The sequence below is a fragment of the Apteryx rowi genome, unplaced genomic scaffold (genome assembly GCF_003343035.1).
Source record: "Apteryx rowi isolate R43461 unplaced genomic scaffold, aptRow1 scaffold_346, whole genome shotgun sequence".
Classification (NCBI taxonomy): Eukaryota; Metazoa; Chordata; class Aves; order Apterygiformes; family Apterygidae; genus Apteryx; species Apteryx rowi.
Genome location: NW_020449930.1, coordinates 375432 through 388723, shown reverse-complemented (window position 1 = coordinate 388723; position 13292 = coordinate 375432). Strand labels below are relative to the sequence as shown.

At 35.2% G+C, this 13292-nt stretch overlaps 1 protein-coding gene across 1 annotated transcript in view; it reads left to right on the top strand.

Annotated features, from left to right (window-relative positions):
* SDHAF3 (succinate dehydrogenase complex assembly factor 3) overlaps nucleotides 1–13292 on the top strand; it is a 34318-nt gene that overhangs the window by 19677 nt on the left and 1349 nt on the right. The gene's annotated exons all lie outside the window — the stretch shown is intronic.

Below are 13292 nucleotides of genomic sequence, written 5' to 3'. Positions count from 1 at the left end.
AGCGTGAGTCTTTTTCAGAGGAACATGAAACATTCTGCAGGACAACAAAATATGCCAATATTTGCCCCCCCCCCCCAGTGGAATAAAACACTGCTTATTAAGACTCCATAGTTAGACAGTTAAGACTTCATAATTTGCCATCTGTGTAGTTCAAGTATAAGCATGTCTGTGTGGTATGTGATGTAAAGATGATTCCAGATTATTTTGCCAGTGTATTTAGGCAATTTATTTGGGATTTTTTCTTGTTAGCTGTCTTGGCCTAACTCTATAGTGCATCCTGTGTCTAAATTAAAAAATAGTAGCCTAATTGGGAGTTTATCTTAAATAGGTAGCTCTAAAAGTCATCCTATTGAGTGGAGAATGAGACAGGAGGTCATCGTGATGCATACTTGTTGACAGGTGTACACAAGGCTTTCTTTTCCTGATTTTTTTTTTTCCTTGACTAGCAAGCAAAAAACATTAAAATGTATAAAAATACCCCAAAACCTGAATTATTTTTGAAATAGCATTGAATTGCTTTAAACAAATTCAAAGTTGTTTTAAAGCCATATAAATGTAAGTCAAGATAATTCTTTAATGTTGAAAAGTCTTGAAACACAAATGAGACCTCTTGGAGAGTTTTAATATTCTGACCAGTAGAAACGTTGAGGCAACCTATTTATTCACATCATCAATGGATGGTGAGTAGAGATTTTTACGGAATTTATGATGCAGTCAGTCTGAAGAATCTTCCTCTCCTAATCATCATGTACAATAGAGAAAAGGATGTGTTTACTAATAAGTATATATAAAAAAAGGCAGCAGTTTGTCATTCATTAATGCTAATAAACGTATCACTATTTGTGTGGAGAAAGAATCTGAATGGATGCACATCCAACAACATGATACCACGTAACTCAGAGTAAAGATAGTTTATCTCTGGATTTTTTGAAGTAAAAGTATAACTAATATGCTGCATTTTCCATTTTGATCTGTTCTATACAGATTGTTTCTACTCCAAATGTTAAATTCTTCAGCTTTGGGTAAAGGATTAATACTCAGCTATAAAACAACTTTGGAGGCTGGCAGCAAGAGAGCAGAACTAAGCTGGTTTGACCAATCTTAACATTGCATATTCGATTTTCTGAAAAGTTTCTTTGAAATTTTCCTGACTCCTGTGTTTTCACATTCTTTTAAAGATGCTTTGCTTTAAATTATTCTGATAAATTAAGTTTTATTCCAGTTTAATGTATATGTTTGCTTGGTAGCTGACAGGTTTTGGTAGCACAGAGAATAAAAGAAATACCAAGTGTGTGAAAGTTCTTAGGAAGGTAACTAAGCAGTCTGGATATTTTTTTTGAGATGTCTTAAGTTTTTGTTAATTGAGTGCACCTTTCAAAGTGAAGTAAATACAGTTCTAAACTATTTGGCTTACTTGATTTCTCTCCCTGTCTTACTTCCCTATTCTGTTCTTCCTCTTGTTTGATAATTCAAAGCAAAACTACTTTTACCATGGGAAAAACTCCTATGATAACAGAAACACAATGAAGGAAGAGGAAAAGATTTAGATGAGTTCACTTTGACGTATATGTTGTGTAGAGATAACAGAGCAACAGGTTGCTCAGGCTTGAGTTTTATATGTATTTGGTCTCCACAAGGGTACAAAAGAAATTTATGGTGTTTTTTGGAAGTGCTTTCAAATTAGTTAGCTCTCGAGTACTTTGGTGAATTTTGAAACTTGTTCAGCATACCAGTGAATCTTCCTTTTTCTTTCTGGACTTAATACTTCCAGACTTCTACAGTTCTGTGACAGCCCAGCCCATATTTGCTGTAATGTCATAAGTGCTGTAAAAGTTCTATTAAATATCAGAGCCATTGGATAGAAGGGTACATGCATAGCGATTTGTAGGCAATTAAGAGGTATTTGGTCTTTTCTGATTTGGGGACTTATACAGTCAGAGATGCAGACTCCTTTGTAGCAACTCTTAAATGTATCAATACATTTGTTTTCTTCAGTTATCTTCTGTGGATATTTCTGAAGTAGTTCAGAGATTGCATTGAAATCTGCAGACTGCAAGTTTAAAAAAACCACTGGCTTGATACACAGTGCAGACTTTAAATTTTCTTGCAGTTTCTTGAAATCAAAAAATGTAGAACTGTGTTAGAATTATGTTTAGAAAGGGACTTCTCATTTTGCTGATCCTTTTTGGTCAGCACCATTATCTCAGGAAGCTTTCTGGCTGCTAATATGTTATATCACAATGTGTTAGGAAAATAAAATGGCGCAAGGAGTCTTCTACTGTAATTTTGAGGGCAACAAAACTTAAAAAATAAATAGAAGAAGTCACAGCATTTCCTTTTTCTTTTTCTTTGAAAGATATAGAATACTTTTTAAACAATATGTTATTAATTTTATTTGACAGAGGTAAGATTATATATATACAAAATGTATTTCTGGTCTAAAACTTGTATGTCATTTAGCATCTTGTGCTACTGAGCAACAAGAATTTTAGAGGAATTTGCCCTGGGTCTAACACAGAGACTAATGATTTAGTCTTTTTGCTTTCATAGAGTACTGTGAAGTTAGAGTTGATTGCAATAATAAACCTTCTTTGTAGGGAGTTTACAAATATAAACCAGTATGATTTAAGTTGTCTTAAGGAAACTATCAGTTAATCAATATGCATGTATTTTCATGGAGATGCTGTAGTATTGTTACTTAAAAGCAAAAAAGAACTGAATTTAACCAAATAATTGTAACTAAATACACAGAATTATTTCTGTAGACTTTTAAAAGTACCAGACTGGATGTCATACTCACTTAAGTAACATCCTTATGTAAGAACTTGCCAGTGGCAAAGGTTCTTTATTCTTGAAAGCCCATTTGCCCACCCTTATGTAGGCTTTCTTTTAGTGAAGCATGGCTAATCTCCTAGGTGGTGCTCTGAAGAGCATGCTTCAAAACATGTGCGCCATTTGTTGAAGAAGGAGGTGGCTAAACTTTAACGGCTCCTTGCTTGTCTGCTTTAAATGCCTCTACAAGGTGGTAATTTGTCTCCCACAGTAGGTGTACTAGTAGAGGGACCAAGGTGAGCCTGGCAAAGGAAGTCAGGCTTTGGGACAGATGTTGGCCCAGAATTTTCTGTTGCCAAATTTGCTTTCCTACTTTACTACAGGAAGGAATTCCATTTGCTGTATTGGAACAGAGAATGTAGAATATGTTCAGTTAAAACTGGGGAAGTTTCTTTCTGTCAGGACAGACAGGTCTGACTTCTAGATTAATGACCTTCTGGTTTGTTTATTAAATATCGCTTATGTTTTTTTACTGAATTAATTCAAAAACATTTCTTTTACAGATCCATTAAAGCAAAAAATTCAAAGTATGCTCAGCAGAAAGAACTGTTGTTTGTGGGGTCAGTGAAATCAATGCAAGATGCCTATTTGCAGATTAAATTTTTGTTTAGACTTAAGATTTTCTACTTTATTACTTTAAGCTTTTGGCTCTAATGAGCATATAAGAATATGAGCAATGGAAAAATAAGAATACAGAGTAGTCTCTTTTTGGATATATGTGTGTTTTGAAGAGCTTCATTGGATAGAATTGAGTAGAACAACACGTATGGAGGGTCTTTCAAGTATCATCATCTGGAATATGTCATCTTTTGCATGTTCTTGGTTATTATGTAGCAGTCTGGAAACTAATGTGGTTGTCCTGGAAACAGGTTTTATTTTTCTTCTGCAAATATCTAGATGTAGAATCATTGTCTTCCTTGAAATCTAGAAGGAATACTTCCTGAAAGAAAAAAACATAAATTTAAGAAGTTTGTCCTTTATTTAAAGAATAGATACAGAAGACTGTAAATGATGTTTGCATTGTGTGCTTTACGGTTGTGTGATTATGTTGATAAAACAGTCTTTAGATTTTTCTTGTGTTTTATACATAAAATGTCTGTAATTAGCATTTATATTTGTCTGGGAATTTTCTGCAGTAAAGCACTTTGCCAAGATTTTCTGGCTTACTATTTAAATAGAAAATATTACACTATAACTGATATATTGAACAAATATCAATTCATTTTTGGGAATGAAACTATCCCTTCAAGTCTTTTCCCTTGCCCTGTTTTAAATTAACAGCATGTGATAAAACCTTGTATTTTGCGTGAGTTTGCAGCATAATATTTGCCAGACAAAACATCAAGGGTAGACACAAGTGTGCAGGACAGCTTTTTTATTAGCCAAAGAGCTGCCATACACAGCACAGAATGTCAAAGCAAGTTAGAAACTGAGTCAAGAAACGATCATCTTTCTTTCTTAGGATTTGTATAAAAATATAAAACTATGTTCTTGTAAGAAGTTAAATAACTTTTCTGGTCTGTTGCATATTTGTCTGCTTGCAGAAGTTCTAGAATTTGTTATTAGCGACAATGTAATTTCTTTATCATTTTTACAGACACAGAAAATTATTCAGCCTAGACCTATGTTTTGTTTGTAACTGTATTAACTTCAATGCGTTTTTAATGTTTCTCTTCAAGTATTTTTGTCTCCAGTACCAATTTAAGAGCCTCTCAAACACACTGATACCTACTTTGGAGAAGGACTTTTTCTTTCTTTCATAAAAGTAGTCTTTTTAAGAGGAGTTCACGATTTGAATTATACAACATGCCCAAGGAAAGAAGACCATCATGCGATTTGCTCAAGCCATTTGCATGGTCATCTCTTTCATCCTACCTCCCATCTATTAATCTGCCCATTTCTGATACTGTAGCTACATTTTAGATTATGACCTGTCATTTCAGGACTTAACTGATCACTTTCTTTTTTTCCTAAATGTTGTTTTTTTCCTGTAAATATTTTCCCATTTCTCCTTTCTCTCTCACTAAAACTGGAGCTCAAGCTTTCTAATTAAGGTCTGATATGAAGCTTATTAACATAAGTGGAAAGGATCTTAAAAACTATGGCTGTTACCAGACAAAGCAAAAAGCTTTTAGTGACCTAGATTTTGGCCCTGATGTACAATATTGATGCAAGTATTGTGCATCCAGAAAGAAATGATTAATCACAGCTTGTTTTTCCACAAATGACAGTAAAGTCACTCTGATATACTGTAATGCTGTTGTGCTCCATTCTTTACTTAATAGAATTGATATATGTTTACTCTGACGGTGAGGCCACAGACTTTCCAACTTTACCTCAAATTATGATCCCATAAGTCTTGCATGAAAAAGGGGCATTAAAATAACATATTATTTATGCTGTAAACTAAACTGAGTTGGTCCTTGAGCTTTTTCACATTCCTCTAAATAAATGTCATTCCTTCCAGTTTAACAATATTAGTAAACTGTGTTCAAAAAAAGTAGTCCATTTATACCTTCCTGATCAAATAATAATTCTCTATGCTGATTACTAAGTATCATGTAATTATATTCCCTGGCTCCATTTTAGTTAAACAATTGCTCATTCTCCCCTCCCAAACTGCAAACATCCCCCCCCCCCCAAAAAAAAACAACCCACCTTATATGGTAAGAATTATGTATAGTTACAGTATGTGCATCTTATGTTACTATGCATCACTACCCTGAAGTTTTGGGTAGTATCATATATTACAGTATCCTATCTGAATTGCTTGGGAAAATATGATATTATTACAGTTCTGATGCCTTTTCCTTTCAGATCAACTTTTAGAAAACTTTGAAATTTTCTGGTTGTTCCTGTTGTTTACAATCCAGTAACTTTGTCCTGGAGTTTTGTTTTACCCCTTTGCATTTTAATTATAAATGGTGACAGGGTCTTTGATCCTCAAAAATTAAAGCCCCATGAAATTCAAAGTTTTCTAAGGATAAAAAGGGAACTGGAAATTTTTTCTTCTTTTTGTTATCTTGTGCTTCAGTTCAGGATGCTGCTGAGTCTGACTTCAGCAGAGTTACTCAAAAATGATACAAACACCATGGCAGAGATTAGATTCATTCATGGAGTAGTGGTATTCTTGTTGCTCCTTTAACTAAGGGTGGGATTCACTTTACCATCTAAAAGTGCGAAAGTTGCTTGAAGCCAGTCATCTACAGCCAGTGAGAGATTTAGATGCTTTCACAATGATGAGACCCACATCTCCAGAGGACAGTTTATCCCATCATCACATCATGTTTAAGATGATAGAAGTTTCTCTCTGTCACTCAGCATAAAGACAAGTTAGGTCTCTACCTTCAATTTGACAATTATCTTTTAGATTTAGACAATCCTATCCCAAATACTGTAATATCCCCTTGGCTTAAAACAGTCTCTACAGATCCCTTCTTCTAACAATCAACTGAAATACAACAGAGCTAATTCAGGTTGCTCTTTGCCCAACTTGTTTTTAGAGCTTCTCATTAATTCCAATGTGCTATATTAGAATACGTAGGATTTTATTTAACTTTTTTTTTTCTTTTTGTAAGAGATGTATCCCATAATGAGATAGAATCTGCGGTGTGATACGCCCCCAGTCCACACCTGTGGCCTTGAAGGGGGCATGAAGAACTACTTTGGCCTCTGGCAAATCATGTAATTTTTGTCCCTGTTGTGTTTTCCATTTATGCCTAAAAGAATTCCTTTGTGTGCTGCTCTGCTTTGCCCGTTTTTCCTTTCCTTTCTGGAGTATCACCGTACTGGCTACCTCAGCAGAGCGGCAAGGACGGCGGCCGTGGGTTAGCTACTCTGCTTTATCCCCAGGCTGTGTTTTTTCCTTGTGGGGATTCCCTCTATCTGATTCTTGTTTTTATTCTTACTTGTATGTGCTTAAACTTGCAACTTAACGTTCTTATAACTGGTCATATAATCTACTCAGTCCCTCCTCCCCCCTTTTTTAAAGTGTTCATGTTTTTATATCTAGCAAACCTCTGAATAAAACTTACCTATTTAATATGTTAAACTCTGAGTTCTGTTTAGCTGAGCTCTGTTATTAACAAAAAATATCAAGAACGGCTGAAACGTGAATGTAAAAGAAACGGCAGATTTTTTTTAGCCTGTTTGAGGAGAGTACATCTTATTCTTTATGTCCAGGAGCTGTCTGAAGGTGACAAATAGATTTCAGAACAGCAGCATTTATTGCTCTCTATGAAATGTAAATATATCATAAAGCAAAACAGCAATCAACTGTATAAAGCTTTTTTTTATTATTTAAATAAAGGCAGAAATTTTGGCCCAAAAAAGAGAAAGTATTCTTACGGTCCCTTTTCATGCAGGGATACTAAATGTTTCCACTGTCTTATGAAATACATCACCTGCTCAAATAAAAAGTGCTGACTGAGCACAGAGTTCGTAAGCCAAGAACACTCGGAACAATCATATGTACGTTTCATGCTCCTATATTTTAATGGTCGTTTAGGAGATGCCTGTGAAAGTTAGAGTCTGTCTGAAAAGCTGCAGCTAACCTGATTGTCATAAATAGTTATCCAGTCGAGCTGGCCACAATCTGGTGAGACTTTTGCTGTATAATGACAATGTTTGCAGCTGTAAATGAACAGCTAATTGAGCCTGTAGCCTATAGCACAGTCGCTGGTATCCTGTGCTTCAACAGCATTTTTGCTTTGCTCTCTACCCTCTCATTAGCCAAAGAGCTTGTGTTTAAAGGGTACCTAATCTGAGCTACAGAGGTTTGTGTGAATGCAGGGAGGATTAGAATATTATTTAAGTGATGTCTGAAGATAAGTTGTGGTGAACATAGGTTAGAAAATTTGGTTGCTTATATTAGTTGTTGCTGCCTTTATTGGCTGCAGTACTGTCTCAAATCTCTGACTTTGCAGCTATGGCTACTTTAGCCCAAACCACGCTCTTGAAGGGCTGTGTTATGGCTTTCTTTGCCTATGTGCTGGGAGAATCTTGTGTTTTTTTTTTTTGGGGGGGGGGGGTTGTTTTTTTTGTTGTTGTTGTTTTTAAACTAGAAAGCTTGGAGTGTTGGCACAACTCTGCCTCTTTTACTAAATATTAAGTATTTTGTTGATGCTGAACACACAGAAATCTATACTACAGCATTGATAACAAAGGGGATAATAAAGGATAATAAAGGAGATACTAGAATAAGAAAAATTGAGGAAAACTATTGGTTTCTATCATAGACAAACTTGTCACTACTATTTTTTTCTTATGTATGTACTTGTTAGATTTAYAGCTTAACCATATTTTTATGAAGATCAGCTTGTTCCTAATGCTTTATTATTAATGCAGCAAGATCCATTTCTAAGGCATTATTTTTGACTTCGAATGTAAGTGTTATCTATTATATTAGAACTGGAACACTTGGACAAAACATTTGGTCTCATACCATGTGGATGTTGGTGTTCAGATCAGTGTAAAATCCTATAACACTTTCAGAAAGAGCGTAATCCTTGTGAGATTTTCCTCTTTTGCTCACACTGGAGTCAATAAATTTTTTTGAAAGCACTCAGCATTAACCACTCTACTCCAAGTTTTTCCATGGTTGGATGTGTATTGGATACCTCAGTGAGACTCATATCTTCATGCTTTGTCACAACAAATACTATTTTATGTTTCCACATACAAAGCTCTGGTAATGCAAGCCCTATGTCATTATCTGGTATCATTCAAATAAGATTTGATGAGTATTTTTAAAAAGCAGGAGGAAGGCTTACTCACCACTCTATATTATTATTAATTGTTATTAAATGATCTTGATGTGTTCTTTACACAAACAAAGATGTCTTGAAATTGTCTAATAATACATTGTGCTAGAGGACACGACTTCAGATAGCTGTTTGTTCACATTAGGTGACTTATTTGACTGAATAATTGTGTTTTATAAATTTCTTTTAATAAGCTGTTTTAAGTGTTTTTTTTTTTTAAGGGTGGTGTGAAGGTTGTTATGGTTTAGTGTGTACATGAGTGTATGAAAATATACTTTGAAATAGTGTATTAAACTGAGCTAGAGTGTTGTTAGAACTTTCCTGGGTGTACTGTTATATTTCTGGATATACATACAGCTTCAGGTAAAATATATGAAGATGCTTTGGTATTTCATGAGGTATGTTTCCCACTTAAAAATCATTTCTATAAAGATTTCATTTTTTACTGATACTTAAGTAGTTTAATGAACAAAATAGTCTTGTAGAAAAACGTACAGTAAATCAGTTTCAGAGTTCTGGTTGAACATATATATAATAAAAATACATTCAATCTATCTCTGCAAAATAATAAGACTAGGCTGTTCATTGCTGGGCTGTTTGTTTGATGTCATTGCTTCTTCATGCTATAGTCCTAGCTGCATGTGTTTGATTTTGCTCCTTGTAACAGAACAAGAATCTGAAATGCTGCAATCTTAAGTTAGCTTCCAGTGACCAGTGAGGGTGGCCTGCCGAGCCACACACGTTTTTGATATCACCCTCATAAAATCAGTTTAAAAGAATTTTCCTTTTGATAACATTTTTCAGGGCCTGACTGTGCCCTATTTATTTAATGTCTTAGAGTAGCCACTCCTAATCTGGCCCCAACAGTGTTGTTTGATCAGTGTTATCATTAATGGACTTCAAGTGAAGAAGGTCTTTTGGAATAGATGAATATATTGGCTTTATACTTTAACTGCTTATAATTTAGGAAATGATAATTTTAGACTTTTTTCTAAAATAAATCTGGCAACAAAGCAAATCATACAGGTAGTTATTGTGAATAGACATAATCATTCTGACTTTTTCTGTCTAAATGAATCAGTCTTTTAGAAATTTTTTTTTGAGTGAATAAAATGTAACATTCTGCATGTTAAACCTTCCTTCGAGGAAGACCCCAAAGAAAATAGAGATGATTACCATTCTTCCCAGTGCAAGTGGGCTCTTAAGTTTCCCATAGAATTTATTTCCAACGTTAGTAAAGCAGTGGTCTGTCAGCATTTACTGGACAAGACGGCAGTCGGTACACTTGGCAATTAGGGAATGTTTTGTGTGTGTGTTTTCTCATTTGTTCTTCATCTGTTCTAAACTTTGAAAACAACAAGGCTGACACCCTTTCTGTGATGCCTGGTATTTTAAAACCTCAAATGTCACCCATGCCTGTACTCTTTTGATAAATTCATGCATTCTGCAAATGGTTGTGAACTGGAGAGCAGAGAAAAACTGTGTATTTACTTCAGTTAATTTATTTGAAGTAACAGTATGAATTTCTCAAAGAACAGCAATGTATTAAACACTTAAATATCCCATGTTTTGTCAGTTTCTGAATTGTCTTTGTCGGCAAAGAAAATGAGATATGCTACGTATTTATTCTTTTCTCCAGTATTCTTGTAAATGCTGAAATGCATTTTCATTGGTTTATCACTTCTTTCCGGTAAAATGGGGTGAGAATGTTCCATTTTCTGTCAGGAGTCAACCAAAAAATAGCATTTCTTCGGGATCCAGTATTGAATTTTTGTTTGCATTACAAATTGATGTGAAACCACAACTATTGAGGTTTTCTGGCATGCACAAAACATTTGTTCAGCTGGGAAGTGGATGGGAAAGCAGAGAGCCAGTGGTGACATGTTTAGATGGCAGCCACTTTGGAGTGCTGTGAAGCAGAACAATTTTCGTAAAAGAATGGGGAAAACCAGATTATAATCCATTTCTGTGTATCTGGATGCAGGAGTTGGTTAGAAGGCTTTGCTCCTCTTTGCCAGCATATATGAGAAAGGGCATTTCTGCTTTTTCAGTGACCACCACTTCTGAGAGCTACGTTCCTTAACTTTGCTGCTTTGTGAAATGCGATTCTTTGATGTTAGGTTAAAAAAATAAATATTGTGGATTCATTACCAGTAATTCACTTGATATTTTGGGAGTAGATGATCTTATAGGCAACTAAAGGTTTGTGAAATTATAACCTGTCTTTAAAGGGACTTCATAATCTAGTTTTTTCTAAGTACGATAGCCCACACCTGCAGCAGTAGCCATGGGCTAGTTCCCAGGCTGGTTATCCTTAACTGTGGGGAGGGCATTTCTCCTGCTGTGGAATTTGAGCTGCTTGGACATTGCATGGAGCATTTTTCAGGTTTTCCCCAGAGCAGGTACTACACACTTGGTTCCTTGAATAAATGTTGGGAGTTTCACATTGCTGGCTTTCAGTGTTGTTACTGAATTAAATGCTGCAGTTGTTGCTGTTTGGTATAATGAGAAGAAAAATTTTTTTTTTAAGTTCACAACTCAAAAATCAATACTGGTTGGATCGTTCTGTGTAAAAATTACAGATAAAATGAGACAGAATAGTTTGTGTAATGTGTCAGTGTATTACTTCTCCGCTGAAGGCTTTGGAGATCACATTTGTTCGGCTAACTTCAGAAGAAATTCTGTAAATTGCAAAGTTGAAGACTCTTTGAATTTGTTTTATTTTTATTTTTTTCCTTGTTGTTACTGTTTGGTCTTTCAGTCATCAGAAAAATGCTATACTCGGTTCATCCTAAACCTTGGACCTACTCTACCATAGGGTAATACCACTGAGGCCTAGAATTACTCTAGGGATTGACCATAATGTCGCTCTTCCTGAATACATATTTAATGTGAAAATGGGACAGGTGATATGGGAAAGAATCACAGCATTAGGAAATGCTTTTTACTGTATTATTAGGTAACTTTAACACAAAGCTCTAGTGCTACAGATATTTTTAATGGAAATGGGGAACCAATTTAGTTCAGTCAGTATTAATAAATATTTACTTGTGTGTTCCTCCTTCAGCTTTATCTATTTTCTTTAAGCAGCTGTAGATGAAGCTTCACAGAAGGGCTGGTAAGATCCTCCTGACTTCAGTGAGGTTTGATGTAGTGCGTAAACAGTATAGTGTACCTAAGTATTACCAGGTAACACAGTTATTCAGCACCTTATTTATACAGAATATAGGGTTTTTTATTTTTGGATCAATTTCTTCTATTGTTTTCAGAGTTGCATTTGAAACTTTAAAGATACCTTTAAAGGATACCTTGCCAAAATAGGAGTGAAGCCTGTATTTGTTCAATAAAAATGCATTTTTGGAATTAATTTGTTAATTGTGGAGTTGCTTTTAAGTTCCTCTTAAGGGAAGATAAAATTTTAGGCTCCCTTCCAACCCACTGTTTAAGTGTATGCTTAACTTTTAAACAACTGATTAGGTTCACAGACTTGCATAAGTAAACATACTCTGACTTTTGACAAATTCACTCATTACAACTTTTTTTAGCAAAACTGAGAGCAATATATTGTGAGAGATGAGACTGCAGCAGGAAAGTGTTGGGCAGAAGGAACCAGTGCACAGAAGTCATGTTGATGTGCTTTGAACACAGCAGCATCAAGTGTTAGCACTGTTAGCTGAATTAAATTTCCAGAACTGCTCTCCTTGCAAAACCTTGAGTGTTGCAATTTAGACAAGTCATAATTGTCAAAGATTGCTCCAAAGTGGTGAGAGAGCAATTTTCAAATTGTGCCCACATTCCTGGTATGACCTGTTGGCCACTTCATTTCTGGCTTTAAACTTCTGCTTTTGTAGTGGCACTCAGTCTGATGCTGATTTAATACATACTGACTGTTCTGTCTGTCCACTGACCTACATGCTGTTATTTAAATAAACATGATACAAATCCTTTCTGTTATAACAGGATTAAAAAGAATTTGAACAAACTTACCTTGTGTAAAGATATGTGTTCAGAACAGTACAGAAAGGTGATTATCTTTTTTTTTTTTTTTTTGGGGAAATGAGGCTTGCAGTATGAAGGCATCTGTCTTTGAAGCCCCCTCTTATTCTCCCCTAACTTTTAAATCTGCTAACCAATTTCTTCCAAAGCTGACAGTGACAGAAGTCTCACAGTTACTGAACTCCTTCAGTCTTTGGAAAAATCAGTAGCTAGGTGCAGAAGACCTTATTAGTTCCCAGAAAACCAGAGTGGTTAGGGAGAAAAGCTTTAGGCCATAAAGAGGATAGATAAAGATATTACAGTAAGATTCCTAGAAAATCAGGGCTGAGGTGACGTACAGATTTCAGGAGTGTCTGGGATTACTGTGAAGGACATTAATAAGGATTCATTCACTCATGGGGTAACATCTGGAGATGGTTTGTGTGTATCCCTTTGAGCTCTACAAAGATACATCTTAAAAGATCGAAGCAAAGCTACCTAAGTAATTTAGCCTGTCCAAAGTAAAGTCAGGAAAGTTATGTTCAGAAGAGCCTGCTAGTCTGTGTGTCTTGAATGAATGTTTAGGATTGTTGAAGTCAGCAGGAATGAAGCAGATGCTTAACAACTTTCCTAATCAGAGCTAGAGAGTAAGGGCTTATCAAATTGCATGGTTTAGAGAGTTTAGTTTTATTTATAAAAAATATAATTGCACCAGAAGGCATT